The sequence below is a fragment of the Microtus oregoni genome, unplaced genomic scaffold, assembly GCF_018167655.1.
Source record: "Microtus oregoni isolate MIOR12 unplaced genomic scaffold, Mior012 000055F_ref0000237, whole genome shotgun sequence".
In the NCBI taxonomy this organism is placed as follows: domain Eukaryota; kingdom Metazoa; phylum Chordata; class Mammalia; order Rodentia; family Cricetidae; genus Microtus; species Microtus oregoni.
Window position 1 is genome coordinate 7,403,864 of NW_024543831.1, and position 17,897 is coordinate 7,421,760.

A 17,897-nucleotide genomic window follows, 5' to 3' on the forward strand; every position below is an offset into this window, starting at 1 on the left:
ATGATGAAACCCACTACTACATACAACCCCCGGCAAAAAGATGTAAAAGTAGGTGTGATTTCTGTAAAACCTGTATTCTGAAATAAGCACTGTTCTCCTATAAATGCCCTGTAAATTCTAAACACCTAAGGCGCTGACATCCACCAAGTAAAGTTGGAAGGAATTCTCCCAGGCCTGCGTGTTATGCACAGACATACATTCACAGAGAGTTAGGGAGATGGCTCAGCCAATAAAGTACTTGCCTTATAAACACAAGGACCTGAGTTCAATCCCCCAGAACCCACATAAGGGGAAAAAAAAACAGATGCAGTGGTACACATTTGTTATCCCAGCACTGGGGAGGCAAAGACAGGCAAACCCCTGGGGCTCATTGGCCAGCCAGCTCAGCAGACTCAGCAAGCTGAGGCCTTGGCCTTTGTCTCAAAACAAGGCAGACAGTGGTTCTGAGGAACAATGCCCACGTTTGTCTTCTGGCTTCCACATACACAAATGCATGTACTCTCCACACACGTACACACGCACACATAGAGAGAAAGATTTAAAAGGGACATGTTAGGATGTTTGTCTCAGAATTGGATGTCATACTACATCTCTACTGGTTGACAGAAATGCTCAGATATCTCTAGTGTGAAATTTCCCTAATTCCCCAGCTTAGTCACTGAGAAGCATAACAAGTCACTATGACCCAGAAACAATGATTCTTTTTCCATTTGAAAAAACATTGGCTATTTGTCCACACATGTCAATATAAGAAGATTTGCTAGTATAGTTTTCCCTAGCATTTTCTGGTGAACGACTTCTGAAAAACCTAAACTTGTTAAAATTTTCATGCCCTTCACAATTTAAGTACATATACTCTGTAGCGGATTAAAATATTTTGTGTTTTGATTTCTTCTGGTGTGTTAACCAACAGGAAGTTATGAAAGGGGAAAGTCCCACAGTAACATCACCCAAAGTTCCTGACAGTATTTCCTTTCCAATACTTCTCAGACAAACCAGGGACAATAGGCAGGTCCACCAAGGTCAAGCACTATCAACATCATTAAAAATCACTCCACGGTGACTTCTTTACACTCTTATTGCGAGCCCTCCTGGTGTTCATTTTCCTGTAAATGAGGAAAGATATCGGGGGAATAAGGTGACATGACTCCCTAACCAACAGCTATAAGACTGTCCCTAGCTGCCCTACTGCCTAGAGCAAAACAACTGTCAGTCAAACAGCCAGCCAAACTACCTGGCCATGCAGAACACTCCGCTGATCCCTTAAGGAAATGGAGTGCCCATCACAGCCGCTTGTCTGCTTCCTGGAGGTGTGGCTCTCTTCAGGACTGACTGAAACTGTTTGTACTGGACTTTTAACTATCAAACGGCTTAGTGAATTCTAAATGATGCTACCATTTCCACTCGACCAGAGAGAGCACTGCCCCACTGCCCAACAAGAAAACTCTGTGGGTGATGCTGAAAGAACATTGATATGATTGGTGCAAACACAACGCTCATGTTTACGCAGTGTGCTCTGGTTGGTGCAAACACTTCCTCTCTTTACATTAGCGGGCTTTTCGGCTCGCCTCCTTAGTCAACCTGGTAGACACCCTCCTATGCCGCCTCACCTGGTCTTGCGATATTAGACCCAGTAAAAGGCTTCTCTTGAGTGGTCATTTCTTGGCCACTTTTAGTAGAGCGGACCGAGCTGGTATCTTAGGGTCTTCTTGCTGTGAAGAGACAGCTGTGAAGTTGACACGTCAACTCTTAAAAAAGACAACATTTACTCGAAGAGCGATCAGGGTTCCCTGACCTGTGGGAAGCCCAAGGACCGCCCACCTCCATCCAGGTCTAGTAAGGTGAGCATCCAAACTGCCTAGGTTCCCACAAAGCCAGTACGTGCAGTAGGATCAAAAACCCAGTGCCATTGTTCTTGAGTTCTCAGTAGTCCTCATTGTCCGCTATGTTCAGCTAGTCCAGTTTATCCCATGCTTTTTCAGACCCAGGCCAGCTGGCCTTGGTGAGGGGGACTTGATCGGAGGAGGGGGAGGGAAAGGGGAGGCGGTGGCGGGGAGGAGGCAGAAATCCTTAATAAATAAATAAATTAAAAAAATAAAAATAAAAAAAAAGTAAAAAAAAAAAGACAACATTTAATGGAGCGGCTTACATTATCAGAGGTTTAGTCCGTTATCATCATAGTGGGACATGGAGGCGTGCAGGCAGACATGGTGCTGGAGAAGTAGTTGAGAGTCCTACATCTTGCAAGTAACAGAAAGTGAACTGAGACACTAGGTGTCGCTTGAGTATATAAGAGAGCTCACAACCCACTCCCACAGTGACACCCTTCCTCCAACAAGGCCACACCTACCCAAGCAAGCCACGCCTCCTAATAGCGCCATTCCCTATGAACTTAGGTGAGCCAATTACATTCAAACTACCTCAGCTGGTAACAAAGGAAGACGAAGCAGGCAGCAGAGCAGCAGGTGACAGAGGCAATGGAGTGGCGGCGGCAGCGACAGCTGAGTGGCGTGCGCCATGGCAGCTAGGTGCTTGGTACCTAGAGAAGAGGCAGAGCAGAGCAGTCGGCAGGTTGAGCTGCAAAAGCAGCAAGGGGTAGCCTGCAGCTTCAGACAGTCAAGCAAAAAGTGGCCAGACAGTTCCCAACAGGAAGGAACAAGATGGCCAACGAAGCAGAAAGGGAAGTGAGCTAAGGCTGGAGGAGAATGGAAGGTTATAAAGACCCAGAGAGAAAAAAAATGTGAGACCCTGGTCAGTAGACAAGCTCCAGAAAGATGTGAAACATCTAGAACAAGGGTCTTAGAAAACTCTAGTAATGAGAACCAACTGGAACACTGGGCACCATCAAGGGCAAAGGAATACCCATAGCCAGGCCTTCCTAAAAGGTGACTCACCAGCTGCTGACAGACAGTTGGGAATCCTAACTTCCTAGGCCCACACAGCAGGTGGGACACTTGCCCAACTAAGAGTTCTAGTAGCCTGGGCCTGCAACAAGCTAACACTTGAGCTACCGATACCCATTAGCAAAGCATGCACAAGAGCCTAACACTAGAGGGCGCCACCAGCTACCGCCGCAGCTCCTGCCTGCTGCTCACTGTTGACTTCAGGTCAACCCTGAGGGACAGATTACTGTCCTGAAAAGATCAAAACCTCCTCAGAAGTAAACCAAGGAAGAAATTATACCCTCATGAATCACTACCTATTGCATCCCCAGGTTCGTGTAGCAAAATCTATGCAAAGGCCAGAGCAGTGACTCGGTGGGAAAAGTATTTACCATGCAAGTCTGATGACCTGGGTTCTATCCCCAGAACCCACATAAAGGTAGAAGGAAATGATTGATGCCATAAAGTTGTCTTCTGACCGCCACACAGGTGCGATGCCGTATCTGTACACATAGGAACACCATAGCCAAATAATAATAAAAGTTAAATCTATCTCAAGGTTTATTAAGATCACTAGGGACAGTGGCGTTCAGCCTCGGGCTCTCTTGAAATTTTAGACCTATCTATTCAACGTGATCAGAGTAGCCTGCATATCCGTAGTTTCTGTAAAGACTTTCAAATAGGATAACACAGCTTGTTTTTTATAACTGCTTCTTTTCAGACTACATTTCATAGCAAGAATAAATAACAAACAATGGCGGACTTGAATCCACACTGACATCTTTACAAAATCCAGCTTCAACTCACTGGAAGGCATTTCCTCAATAAGCCCATTATGCCTCTAATCTGTTTTAACTCACGCCAGAGACACCTACACCTCTAGTTTTCATATCAAAACACAATTTAAAACACATTTTCCCCATCCATTTGCAGCTCCGAAACACGCATACTTTAGTCTCCAATTTTTAGTACAAAACTGCGTTGGCTGGAACGATTTTAAGCAGAAGGGCATTTTGTTAAATGTTAGTGTATTTGCTAAACTGTTTTCCCATCAGCCCGGCATGCTACTGAAGACAGTGGTCCTGTTCCCTCATAATTTAGGCCCACATTCATTACTATATCCGACTGCTATTGCTTTAGGGACTCAGGGTGTCCATGAAAATGTTTAAAAGGCTCTGATGGGACCGGGTTTGGTGGGGCATACCTGTACCCCCAACTTTCAGGGGCCAAAGTGAGAAGACTACAAGTTCTATGGTCCCCGAGATCTACATGGATTCAAGGAGAGAACCAGCTCCTTCAAGCTATCCTGAATGCTACGCACACACCATGATATATGTGCCCCTACACTGCCACAAAAATGTAATTTAAAACAATTACATTGGCATTGTTTTTGTTTGTTTGTTTTTTGGGTTTCTTTCTTTTTTTTTTTTTTTTTTTGAGACCGGGTTTCTCTGTCAAACAGCTCTGGCTGTCCTGGAACTGACTCTGTAGACCCGGCTGGCCTCGAACTCACAGAGATCCACCTGCCTCTGCCTCCCAAGTGCTGGGATTAAAGGCATGTGCCACCACTGCCTAGTTTGGCATTGCTTTTTGAACAGTACAATTAGAAAATTAGTTCAGTAGCGCCTGGGACAAGATTTTCAGTCTTCAGGGATATTGTGGGATCCCTAAGACCAAAGAAGTAACTAAGAGGGAAGTGAATTCCTAAGTCTCTACTACCCTGCGATTACGAAGAGCAGGAAGGACCAATGCTCAACAAACACCCAACTCCCCTTGAAGTGGGCGACTTTCAGCTTTCTTCTAGACAGGTGGGGAACATAAAAACCACTGGCAGGCTTGCAAGGGTGGAAGCAGAAACAGCTTTCCTCATTAGGTCTCCTGGAAACTGTATCAAATGAAACAAGCAAAGCACAAAGACAGAGCAGGACCACTCTAAACTGCCACAGCGGGAGATCCGCCTCCTTCAGAATGCAGTGGTTTATAAAAGCAGACTGACTCATCACTGCGGTAAGTTACTGAGTGCTTCCATGGGCAAGGCTCTGAGGTGGGAGCTCAGAGTGAGAGCAGGAAGAGAACGAGAGAGATGTGGCTCCTATGTGAAACAGCTATTTACTTAGCTATCTGTTTCCTTGTAGGTATAAAATGTTACAAAATTATATAATAGAGGCTCTGATCCAAAATAAATGTTACTGGAATGAGAAAAGCCAAAGTCTTGCCAGATCCAGTTTTGGCAGCTCCAAGCACATCTTTACCTTGTAAAGCCAACCCTATGGTCTGCTTCTGTATCTCTGTTACCAAGAGGTGTTGAGCTTCCTATAAACCTGGCAGTATAGAGAGGAGACTCATACTTCAGAGATTTTCTACAGGATTCCTCTACAGGCTGGATTGTGTGCCTCTCTGTCTCAACGTTCCTGCATTGTCTTGGGGTGGCGGAGCAGAGTGCCTGTAATCCCAGAATTTGGGAGGCTGAGGCGGGGGGATCACAAGCTGCAACCTCAACAAATTAGTGAGATCTTGCATCAAAAAAGGAAGAGAAAAAGGAAAGGAAAGGAAAGGAAAGGAAAGGAAAGGAAAGGAAAGGAAAAGCCAGGCATGGTGGCACATGCCTTTAATCCCAGCACAGGAAGGCAAAGGCAAGACGGTCTATGTAAGTTTGACACTAGCCTGATCTACATAGCAAGTACAAGGATAGCCAGAACTACATAGAGAGACCCTGTCTCAAAAATAAGAAGAAAGTAAGAAAGAAAGAAAGAAAGAAAGAAAGAAAGAAAGAAAGAGGGTAAAGGAACCTCCATTAAAGCCCTGGATCTGTGTATTTGGACATGGGCCTTGGAGGTGTGATTCAGTTAAAATAAGTTCCTAGGGGCAGATTCCCACCCAACAAGAATGATGCCTTTGCAGGAAGCCATTCGAGCAAAGAAACACCAGGAGTACATGTCTGCGCAGGAGCAACCATGGGAAGAAGCAGCATCTCGCCCTGTGACCCAGCGACGTCCTAACTACTTGGAATCAGTATTTATAGGCAGACCGACACCCATTCTCCCAGGCTCACTGCAATACTACCCACAATATCCAAGATAAAGAATCAACCTGTGCCCACCAGAAAATAAACAGGCAAGGAAGGTCCATACATGCATGATTATACATACATACCTATGTACATAATAAGACAAAGCAATCTTTTCTGTCCTTAAAGGACTTCCTGTCATTGGTGACAATACAGATGAACCCAGGGGACATTATAGTAAGTGAGATAATCCAGGTACAAAAAGACAATTACCTCATGATCTCACTTGTGTGTGGAATCTAAAAAAGCCAAGCTCACAGAAGCAGAGGATGGAGCAGTAGTTATGGGAAGGGCAGGGGAGGATCAGAACATGAAGTTGCCAGTTAGACAGAGTAAGTTCAAGAGATCTACTGTACATCACAATGTCCACAAGTCATTACAATATGTTGGACACTTTAAAATTGCTGAAAGATTTTCAACTGTCTTTATCATTAAAAGTATAGAGTTGGAGAGATGACTCAGTGGTTAACAGTGCACGTTGCCCTTGCAGAGAAAACAAGTTTGGTACAACTGTCTGCAACTCCAGTTCCAGGGGATAAAACACTTTCTCCTAGCCTCTGCTGGCACCAGGCAAACATTCGATGTACATACATAAAGACAATCAAGATACTCATATGCATGGAATTAAAATATACAAATCTTTTTTTAAAATTCAAAGCATACATAAGATACACTGAATACCTCCAGAATGTTAAAATAGTAAGTCATCACATTGATTGTGGAAGGAAAATTCACCTTAATCATCCTTCGAGGGCCAGATTAAGAAAGAACAGAGATCTATAAAACAACTCCTACACCTAAGGCCCAGCAAACATTGAGGAAGAGGTGCAGGAAGAACGGAAGAGCAAGAGCATCAGGGTGTCTGCTGTGAGAATGTCTCCTAGCAATGTCAGAAGCTACACCCATAGAGTCTCATCATCATGACTGCCTACACTTGAGCTGAAAAAGAACAATAGACATTCCAAGGAGAATGGGGAAAGCCCATTAGGCCTCACCCCTACACAGAGAACTACAGGAACTAAAGAAAGCTGAGAGTGGGAGACACCGTCTTCCCCAGGGAAGAGCACACCAACTGGTTATGCAGTAACAAATGGCCAGCCCTGGAAACATGCATACAAGTGACATACAAGTTGAGCAGGTTGTATTTAGGAACATATATGTATATACATATGTGCATGTAACAACAGTTAATGAAACAAGAGGCCATGAATTTGAAAGAGAGCAAGGCGGGATATGGGAGATTCTGGAGGGAGGAACGGAAAAGGAGGAATATTATAATTGTAATCTCAAAAATAAAGAAAAAAAAAGAAGAGCCAAAATGACTCCAAACCACAGCCCATGATGAGAATAGCTCTGTTTATATACCTTAGAGAAAAGACTGGAATTAGCTGAAGACACAAATTCTGACAGCATGCACTTCTCAAAGCTCCAACCGTGCCCTCCAAAACACCCAACTTGCTCATTCTTAATTGAAACATACTGAGAGAGGGACGCTGTTCTAATTTACTTTTTGCTGTGGAAAAAAAAATAGTAACCACAAGCAACTTGAGGGGGAAAGGGTTTGTTTGACTTATGTGTCCTGGTCACCATCAATCACGAATGGAAGCCAAGGCAGGAATGCAAGCAGGGCAGGAACCTGGAGGCAGGAACTGAAGCAGAGGTCGTGGAGGAACACTGCATATTGGCTTGCTCAATTTGCTTTCTTATATGACTTAGGGCCACCCAAACCAACCAAAGTAAAGTAGGCCCTCTCCCACATCAATCAGTAATAAAGAAAATGCCCTTGAAGACTTGTAGACTCACAGGCCAATCTGATTCAGGCATTTTCTCACCTAAGATTCTCTCTTTCCAGATAACCATGACTTGTGTCAAGCTGACTAAAACACTAAGCTTCATAATGACACAAAAGTTTGTTTTGGGTTGTGCTTTGAAGACACCACAAGGCGACTTTATGTAAAAAGAGACTGTACGTTTGTTTCCCAGCCACCCAGACCCGAATAATCACACAGAAACTATATTAATTACAAAACTGGTCAACGGCTCACACATAGTCTTAGCTACTTCTTACATCTTAAATTAACCCATTTCTATTATTTTATATTTTACCACAAGGATGTGGCCTACCAATAAGCATCTTTCTCCTTTGGCAGCTACACAGCATCTCTGTGACTCTACCTAGTCTCTCAGTCTCTCTCTCTCTCTCTCTCTCTCTCTCTCTCTCTCTTTCTCTCTCTCTCTCTGTTCAGATTTCCCCACCTGCCTTTACTCTGCTAAGCTATTGGTCAAAACAGCTTCTTTATTAACTAATGGTAATAAAACATATTCATAGCATACAGAGAGGAATCCCACATAATCTTCCCTTTTCTGTCTAAATAAGAAGGAAGGTTTTAACTTTAACATAGTAAAATTACTTAATAACAAAACAGATATCAGGCAAGAATAACAGTTACAATATTTTGTTGTGAATCTGAAGTTCCATATGTAATTTATCTTTTATCATAACCAAGGAAAACTATAACTATCTGTCTTTAACCCTTCAAAGACACCAGAAGGATATAATATTACCTAAATAAATAGGAAGTGCATTGTAAGGAACTTCCAAAACTCTAGAATTGACAGAGACATCTCACTTCCTGGACAGTCATCCAAAGTTCTTCTGTAACATTGGGGCATCCATCTTCAGCCTACAAGCCCATATTATCCAGTAGACTTTTCCATGAAGCAAGAAATTTGAAAGACAGTTTGTCTATATTGGTACTTTGTCAGTCACTTTCTTCTGTGTCCTGCAGAATGTCTGACAGTTTCCTTTGTAAAGCAGGAACCCTGAAGAATCATCCCATCTTTTGGAAAGTTTAGCAGTCACTTTTCTGTGGGTCCTGCATGTCCAGTTCATATAACATACCATTAAGCAATCCAGGCAAGAGCAGTTTTTTGCCCAAATGGCTAGCAAACTCCATAAGGAGCCTCTTCAATGCCAATCATATTCTTGAAGTAATTGGTGCTGCCAGAAGCAGATATGTTTCCTATTGAGAAAAGTCTAAGTTCTTAAAACCTTTTAAATGCCATATTCTGTAGAGCTTTGAAGTGTTGAAGATTATCTATTTAACTGAAATATATCTCTGTATATCTAGAGAATCTAACTAAAATGACTACAAGTTTGGTTACTATAGATGATTATCTTTTAATCTATATTTCTTAAATGAGCTGCACAACCACAATACCTTAAAAAAGAGCATACACACACAGTGTAACAAATTGACTTTAAATTTGAATCAATAGACCAAGATCCATACCAATGTATTCATCTTTATATCATATCTATCCCCCTTTTATTTTTTTTTAGAAAGAGATTGACTGTAACCATTTGACCATTTATAATCAACCCCCTTGAAATGAAAACAAACATTTATAAACAATCATTGTAGTGATGAGCTGCGGGTAGGCCTGTTTTTTGACCCGCCCAGGTCCCGCATGGCTAGCTTAGCCCCGGAATAATCACAGAAACTGTATTCATTTAAACACTGCCTGGCCCATTATATCTTTCCTCTTCTTGGCTAACTCTCATATCTTGCTTAACCCATTTCTAATAATTTGTGTAGCACCACAAGCTTTACCGTGAAAGATTCTAGCCTACATCCATCTCAGGTTGGAGAATCATGGTTACTGCCTGAATCTGTTTCTGTCTACTCTGCTTACCTAAGCTGCTGTGCTATCAAAGGCCAAGGCAGTTTCTTTATTAACCAATGAGAGTAACACATAGACAGATGACCCTCCTCCATCAAATCATTTTGGGAATTTTGGCATAGTTTTCTCCAAACCGCTTCATGCTGTTTATTGGGAAAAGTATTTTTAGGATTCACAGAGAACTTGGGGGGGGGGGGTCTTGTTCCATCAAACCACATTAGCATGGAAGGAATCCACAGGTTCCCATCCTCTGTGGAAACAAAAGCAGAACTTCTTTTCCTAAGTAACATTTCCTTAGACTCAAATTTTAAAATCAAGATACCTTTAAAATATATATGTTGGTTTAGCTTAGCAGCCCCCAGAAATAAATATCTCTCTGCAGTCAAAAAAAATGTAAAAAAACAAAAACACAATAATAGGCATAACCCAGACTCTCTGTGTATATTCCATCTTTACGTGGCTTAATTTTTTACTCTACTATTTTAATATTTACTTTATTATCTTTACTCCTTTAATCTATGACTGCCTGTGCTCTTTCTTCTCTCTCTCTCTTAAGCCCATGTACATTTATCCAACACCTTGACTCATTCAGAGATCTTTTCCATCTGAACCTGTCTTATTGTGTATCTAATCACTTTCTGACCAGAATTGCCTTTTTTTTTTCTTAAATATAAGTAGGTGTGACTGTGACCAATTCCATGGCCCTGCCTGTTTGCTCTACCCCATCCAGCATAGCAGAGGCATGTTTACCACCTCTGTAAGCTATGCTTGCTGCCCCAGTTCCAGGAATGCAGTGGGCCTATGTCACCATTAAACAATTTGTAACACACTGCTCGCAGACCTCATTTCCTATAACAGGACCAGCACAAACCAGGAATCCAGCTCTTAAAGGAGTCGCACAGTTTCTGCTGCTAACTCTTGAGTCAGGAAGCCTTCTCTTAAAGGAGCCGCGCCTCTGCTTGTCTCTAGCAAACAGAGCCCACCCGAAAAAATGCTGCTACCAAGAAGCTGTGCTTAACCCTGCTCTCTTGTGATTAGATCCCTTCCCAAGCTCTCAGGTTTTATGTGGATGTAGTTTCCCCACATTGGTGCCAATTTGTAACCAGAGACTGCTCATTCACTTCCTGGCTGCCCTTACCTAAATAATTTCACAGAAACTATGTTAATTACAACACTGTTGGGCCTATGGCTCAAGAATATTCTTGCTAGTTCTTACATCCTAAATTAACCCATTTCTATTATTTTATATTTTACCACAAGGCTCTGGCCTACTGGTAAGGTTCCAGTGGCATCTCTCTCCTTCAGCAGCTACATAGAATCGCTGTGACTCTGCCTACTCTCTCTTTCTATCTCTGTTCAGATTTCCCACCTGGCTTTACTCTGCTAAGCCACTAACTGAAACAACTTCTTCATTAACCAATAGTAGTAAAACGTATTCATAGCATACAGAGGGGTATCCCATATCAGCTTCACACCATACAAATATTCTTTAGCAAAAACTGCATGTCCAGAACTTCATTTTAGATATTCAGTATCCATTTATCACAGAGGCTGGAGGCAAAACTATCAAATCACTCATGATTTGATAGGGAGAGCTATATGTGTAAGACCTATTAAGTTGCACTGTAGGCGATATGGGGTGGCAGCTGGATCTCATTGTACAATCTAAATATTACCTTTCCCACAACTTTCCTTGAGATGTGGGAAGGGTCTCACTACATTGTCCAGGTTATCCTTGAACTTGAGATTTCCTGGCCTCAGACTTAAGCAAGGAGTACGGGTATGCAGCACAATACACATTTTTCCCCACAATCCTTAGTTTAGCTGAGGCAGGAGTACTCACTGACCTCGAAACAAGAAAAACACAAATATTGCTACATTGGTTTAATCCCTATCAGTATCACTGAGACAGAGTAGAGTCACACTAAGGAAGGGCTTGTTCAAATAACACAGAGTCCCATCAGGGAACCTCGATGGCAGATCCCCTTCCAAGCAAACATTAACATTTGTTCCTCCTCCCATGTACTTGTGGTACCATCCGCTAAGGAACTGTTTCTTCGAGTAATGTAATACCTGAGGGAGAAAGAAGAGGCAGCAGAAATAGCACAGGCAGTGAGTGGGGGTAGAACGGCTATCAAAATGCCAAGTTCAGCACACCTTCCAACGGCCAGTTAGCCTCCTTGAGAGACAATCAGAACAATCAGAATTGTTCCAGCAAGGCCAGCCATTGTGGTACAGAACTATGCAAAGCTATTGAAAGAGAATACCAGGTCAAGAACATGAAGTTTTGCCGCCCTGATGCCCTAGAATGGGCTTCAGCAAACCATGGCCGAATGGGTCAAAACCAACGAGCTAGCTGGTTTCAAAAACACTCACTGAAGCATAGGTACAGCTGGGCACATAGACATCATCATAGGTGTGACAGGCTCTATATCCCACAAAGCCTGATACTGACTATGTGACCCTTTGCAGGCCCCCACACTAAAAATTCTGTTCAGAGGGATGCTTGAAAACCACAGCAGACAGTGCTCCTGATTCCCCCAAAGTCACTCTTGTCCCTTCCTTTGTCCCTTCTTTAAAGGCAATGAGACAACTTCCAGCCCTGGCACTGGTACCTCCCTCAGTAAGCTTAATATCCAGGTCTGCACTGTTAACACACACACACACACACACACACACACACACACACACACTCCCACCACATAGAATGGCCTCAGAAATACACCCCTCAGATCACCTGCTTCAGGGAGAAGAATTGACCAGCAGTGCTAGCTGTCCACCCACCACTCAGAAAGCCCTCCTTTCCCTCAGCTGCTCCCAGTCAATGCCTGAGCTCAACTGCTGCAGTACCCTATCCCAGCCATGTTTCCCTTATCCATGGCCCAGAAATATGGCATAAAATTCCAGGAACAACTCCTAAGTGATTGGCTACATCAACACGGTACACAGTTACAATGATTGTATTTTATGAATGCTGGCCTCTTACTGTGCTTAATCCGTAAGTGAACTTTATCATAGGTGTGTGTGTGTGTGTGTGTGTGTGTGTGTGGGTGGGTGTGGGTGTGTATTGGGAGAAAAATGTGGAGCTCAGGGCTTGGTTTTCACCTCTCACATGTTCATGGCAACCTTAAGATTCATCCTTCACAGTAAGGGGAGGCAACTCCCCTGCAGCGTCTTTACTGCAGCAGGGTAGGGATTAGGAAAGAAATTCCTTAGGCTAATTAAATGTGATGTCATTGAGTCCCACAAAACAATGTATAATTCAGACATCCCTAAAACCAGAGCAGGTCCGGGAACTTCAACAAGATTGGACAGCACTTGGAGGGAAACAAAAGCCCAACTGGGTGCAGCCTGGTCAACCAGCCAGTTAGTATAGCCTAGTTAATTAGCTGTTGACAGCCCAATCAGTTCTGGCTACAAAGATCTCTGTAAGCACCCCAACCTGTTATTAAGATTAAACTATATCGGTTTGATTTGCTGGCTCAGAGCAAGAAGTCAGCCCAAAACTATGGCCTCCTACAGAGGCCTAGAGAGACTCCTACACTACATAGTCGCCTTCAGCCTGGTAGAAATGGTCTTAAAATTAATCTTTGGGCATTAGTTGGTGAAGTGCCTACCTAGTGTTATATGAAACCCTGGGTTCTATCCCCAGCGCCACACAGACCAGACATGGTATGGCACACCTACAATCCCTTCACTCAGGAGGTGGGAGCAGGGGGATCAGGAGTTCAATGTCACCATCAGCTACATATTGCTACATGAGACCTTATTGCAAACAGAAATAAATAAATAAATAAATAAATAAATAAATAAATATTAAAGTAAGCATTGAGTGAATGTTTAATACTTCTGGATACAGAGAGGAAGGATATAGAGCAGTGACATTGACCTACCAAGACTGATATTCTGATTAATAATAATAATAATAAAAATAATGGCAGAAGTGTTCAGAGCTGTTTCAGAAAATGTTGGAAGCCCTGTCTTAATCACAAGCCAAAATTTATTAGGATATTTTTAATAAACTTCAAGTCACCAAACCCAGCAGTAACTTTTCCAATCAAGTGCTCAAACACAATGCAGTCAGTCCCAGGACGTGTTCACTGATATGTGCATGCTGAGCAATGATGATGGGGAAATAGTGAAAGCCTTTGTTTTCCAAGGCGAAACCATTATGTTTCTGAAAGGACAGAAACAGGACATACAGTAAAAACGCTGCAGCTGGTAGCATACAAGATTACAATCTGAGCAAAGATGCCACAGGCAGCATTTTCTGGTACTTCATGGTGTAGTAATGGTACATGCAATGCCAAGTGTATGTGTGTTGTCCGTCCAGAGCCAAGGCTGCAGCACAGTCTCTTGATGCAACATAGAACAGCATGACCAGGAACAGATTCGCTGCATGCTTTCTTAGTGAACTTTTGATTGCTGTATATGGAGACACCTTTTACTGTTCCCAAGTTTTCCTCCACCTCCACATCCAGCTGTGCAGTTCCTCCATCTCCACATCCAGCTGTGCAGATCATCCACCTCCACACCCAGCTGTGCAGATCCTCCATCTCAACATCCAGCTGTGCAGGTCCTCCACCTCTCTCTCCAGCTATGCAGTAAGTCACAGTCTCAGTTTAAGAAGCTACAGACTAGACCACCAATGTCCTGCCTGGCTTCTCAGGCTCCAGGCCCCTCAGACCTTGAATGCATCCCCTGAGCATTGCCTACCTCTGTAGACATTTTCTATCCCTACTGTAATGAGGGCTCAATGCAAAGAAAACATAACTACAGTTCTGCAGTTCCAAGTTCAAAAAAACTTTTCACTTAGCTGAATTCAAAGTGTCGGTAGGCCTGTGTTCTTTCTGGTAACTCTAGGGGAAACTCCTTTCCCTTCCTCTTTCCATTTCCCTTAGTTGTGGACTTTTTTTCCCTCTTCCCCATCCTTCCCCACCATCTCACCCTTTATGATCAAAGTTCTCACTACCTTGCTATGTTTCCCAGGCTGGCCTCAAACTCCCGGACTCAAGGTACCGACCTGCTTCAGCATCCCAAGTAGCTGGGAGTACACGAAAATACTGCGGAGGTCCAGCATTCCCTTCCAGCCTTAAAGACAGCAATGCTGGCAGAAGTCAGGGTCTCTCACATATGCATGACATGGCTGTGACCTCCTTCCCTCTTCCTTGTCCACATTTTAGGGTGCTGGTGCTTACACTAGGTTCACCATATATATGGTCACTCTACTTTTAGATACGCTGATTGATTAGCAGCAATAAATCCACTAGCCTCCAACATCGTCACAAGTTCCAGAGATTAGAACGATGCCATTGCAGGAGGCCATTACTGTGTCCATCATACACCACAGTCTCCAGTGCCATTCAGAGCATGCCGCCAAGCAGCATACAGGACTGCATGTAACATTCCAAGGAATATTTCTTCCCTTGAAAACATCATGGGTCTCCTCCTCCTTTTACAAAAGAAAGTATCCTGCCAATCACCTCCACACGGCGAGATCGTTCATTGACGAACAAGCTCCGCTCATGGTCGCCATAAGCACTGGGCAGTCGGGGCATCGTACAGAGGCACTGAGAAAGGCTTAGGTGTGAGGGCTAGCAGTCAGCCCACACTCAGCGTGCCACATTGCTCTCTGGGTTACAAAGGGATCATGCCCAGAGGGAATAGGCTTTTTCTAACACATCTGTCCAGGAGTGACACGCAGAATAATCCAAGCTTTTTCCCCTCACGCACCATCCTCTAACTCCTCAGTATGGAGCCCCAGACGTCCTATTTATTGTAACACATTATACATATTTACCATTATAACGCTTGTCAAAATACACCAGCCTTGGTGTCCTCTCAGTTGCCTAGAGACCTGAGGTGCAATTTTTTCCATGTGTATTTAAATAAACTTCCATTAGTACTTGTCAAATTGTTCCCATTTCTCTGCATCACACTGTTCAATGTTTCTGCAATGAGGCTACAGAGTACATCTGTATCCATGACTCCATAATAGGCGCTGGGCACAAATGGTGCCATCTGAGGAAACAGTGATGGCTTGCATCAGTAACCTACCGGGTAACAAATCTGCTTTCCAAATGGGTGTGGCCTAGTGCTGCTCACTTGGCAATGGAGCTCACTGTGTAATTAAGTCTTATGCGAATCAAGAAAATGTTGAGAGATATATAGGGAACTCGGGGAAAGATGCTCCTTCAACTCAATAATGTTTGTAAGATTTATTTTTACGATTTAATTCTCTGTGTGTGGTGGGTGGGTGCCGTGTCTGAGGAATCCAGGAGAGGGCATCAGAGCCCCTGGAACAGGAGTTAGAAGCCAAGTCCTCTCCAAGTTCAGTTAGGAGCTGTGTGGGCTCCTGACTGATTAGCAGTTTCCCCAGCCCCAAGTTGGTGAATTTTTAATAAATTTGGTTCAGTGTGTAAAATGCAAGTGGTTTGGAGGGCTGGTGTCCATCAGAGACAGGCTACTGGTCTCTAATTCCTGATTAACCTTGCCCGACTTTGAAGGTCTCCTCCCCTGTGCAATGGGAGCGCTGTCTCTTAGAGCAAGTGTTGAGAGGACCTGGCAAGTCAACACGGCCAACAAGAGGCTTTTTGGTGGGGAGGCTTGTGGGGGAGGGGCTGCTTTCTCTTTTAGAGTGACAAGCATTCTCTCTGGACCAGAACAGGTTCCTTTGCGGCAAGGTCAAGTTTCACAAGATTCACGTGATAACCCTGAGTTCACAGAGCCAGGCCACAGGAATGGACGGTGTCGTGGGGGTGGAGGAATAAAAGAGGAATCCTTTGCTGGCTCGGTGGGTAAAAGACCTGATGACCAGAGTTTGAACCTCAATCCCACAGCCCAGCATGGTGACTCAGATCTGGAATTCTATCACTCCTTAGCCGAGATTGAAGGTGGAGACAGGAGAATCTCCTGGTATCTCATGGGCCAGCTAGCCTAGAGTACACAGAGAAGGAAGCAACAAGAGACACGCTGCCACAGCAAGGCAGGAGAGAACTGACACCTGAAAGCTGTCTTTTGACCAGTGAGGTGTGCCATGTATGAGAATAAACACAAACACACACACACATACATCATACACATCACATGCATACCATACACACACACATACATACCATATATACACACATCATACATATCACATATACATACACACATCATACACACCACATACATACCATATACACATATATACCATACACACATGCCATATACACCACATCACACACATGCCATACATGTGCACATCATACACGCCACATATATACACCACACCATACACACACATCACACACATCATATAGACACATCATACATATCACACACCATACACACTACATACGCACACACCATACACATCATACATATCACACACATCATATACATCATACACACATACATATAATCACATGTCATATGCATCATACATATCACACATCGTATACATATCACACACATCATATACATCATGCATATCACACACATCATATATATCACACACATATATATCACACACACATCATACACACACACACATCATACATACCACACAAACACAAATAAAATGCAGATGCATTTTAAAGAAAAGAAAGAGAAATCCCGGAGAAGAGAAGTCTGTCTTCAAACCACTGAGAGGACATAGGGAAGGGTCACTGGTACCTACAACTGCTTCTGTGGACAGAGGTAGACCTATAGCCAAGAGATACAAGGAGCAACTTGTCTGCTCAATACAGGAATTGTTGGGCTGAGAGCTAACCAGGCTGGCCCAGGCCATCACTTGGGCATGGGATAGCAGGGACCTGGGAAAAACAATCATTGTGATCAAATTGGATAGACTTGGATTAGGATATGAGGGATGCACACCCCTGGGTGTGCCCGTGAAGGCAGATCCAGAGAGCAGTTAACTGAGGAGGGAATGTCCCTTAAATGTGGGTGGCACCATCTCAAGAGCTGGAGGCCTGAGAAGAACGAAAGGAGGAACAGAACTGAGCAGGCTGCACAGGCATTCCCCTTGCTCTGCTTCCTGATGGCCGAGGAGCAAACAACTCGGTTAGGCCACCTGCAGCACCCTCCCTCTCCATAAACCCTTTGAAGCCCCGAGGCAAAATAAATCCTTCCTCTTTCTAAATGGTTCTGTCAGGTAGTCACACACTTAAGCACACATAACTAGTACAGGATGTGAGAGTGCAGTGGCCGGCTTGTGGAGGTTCTTCTCAGGACCTCTGAGTTCCTCCCACCTGGGAGAAGCCACAGAAGTGACCTTG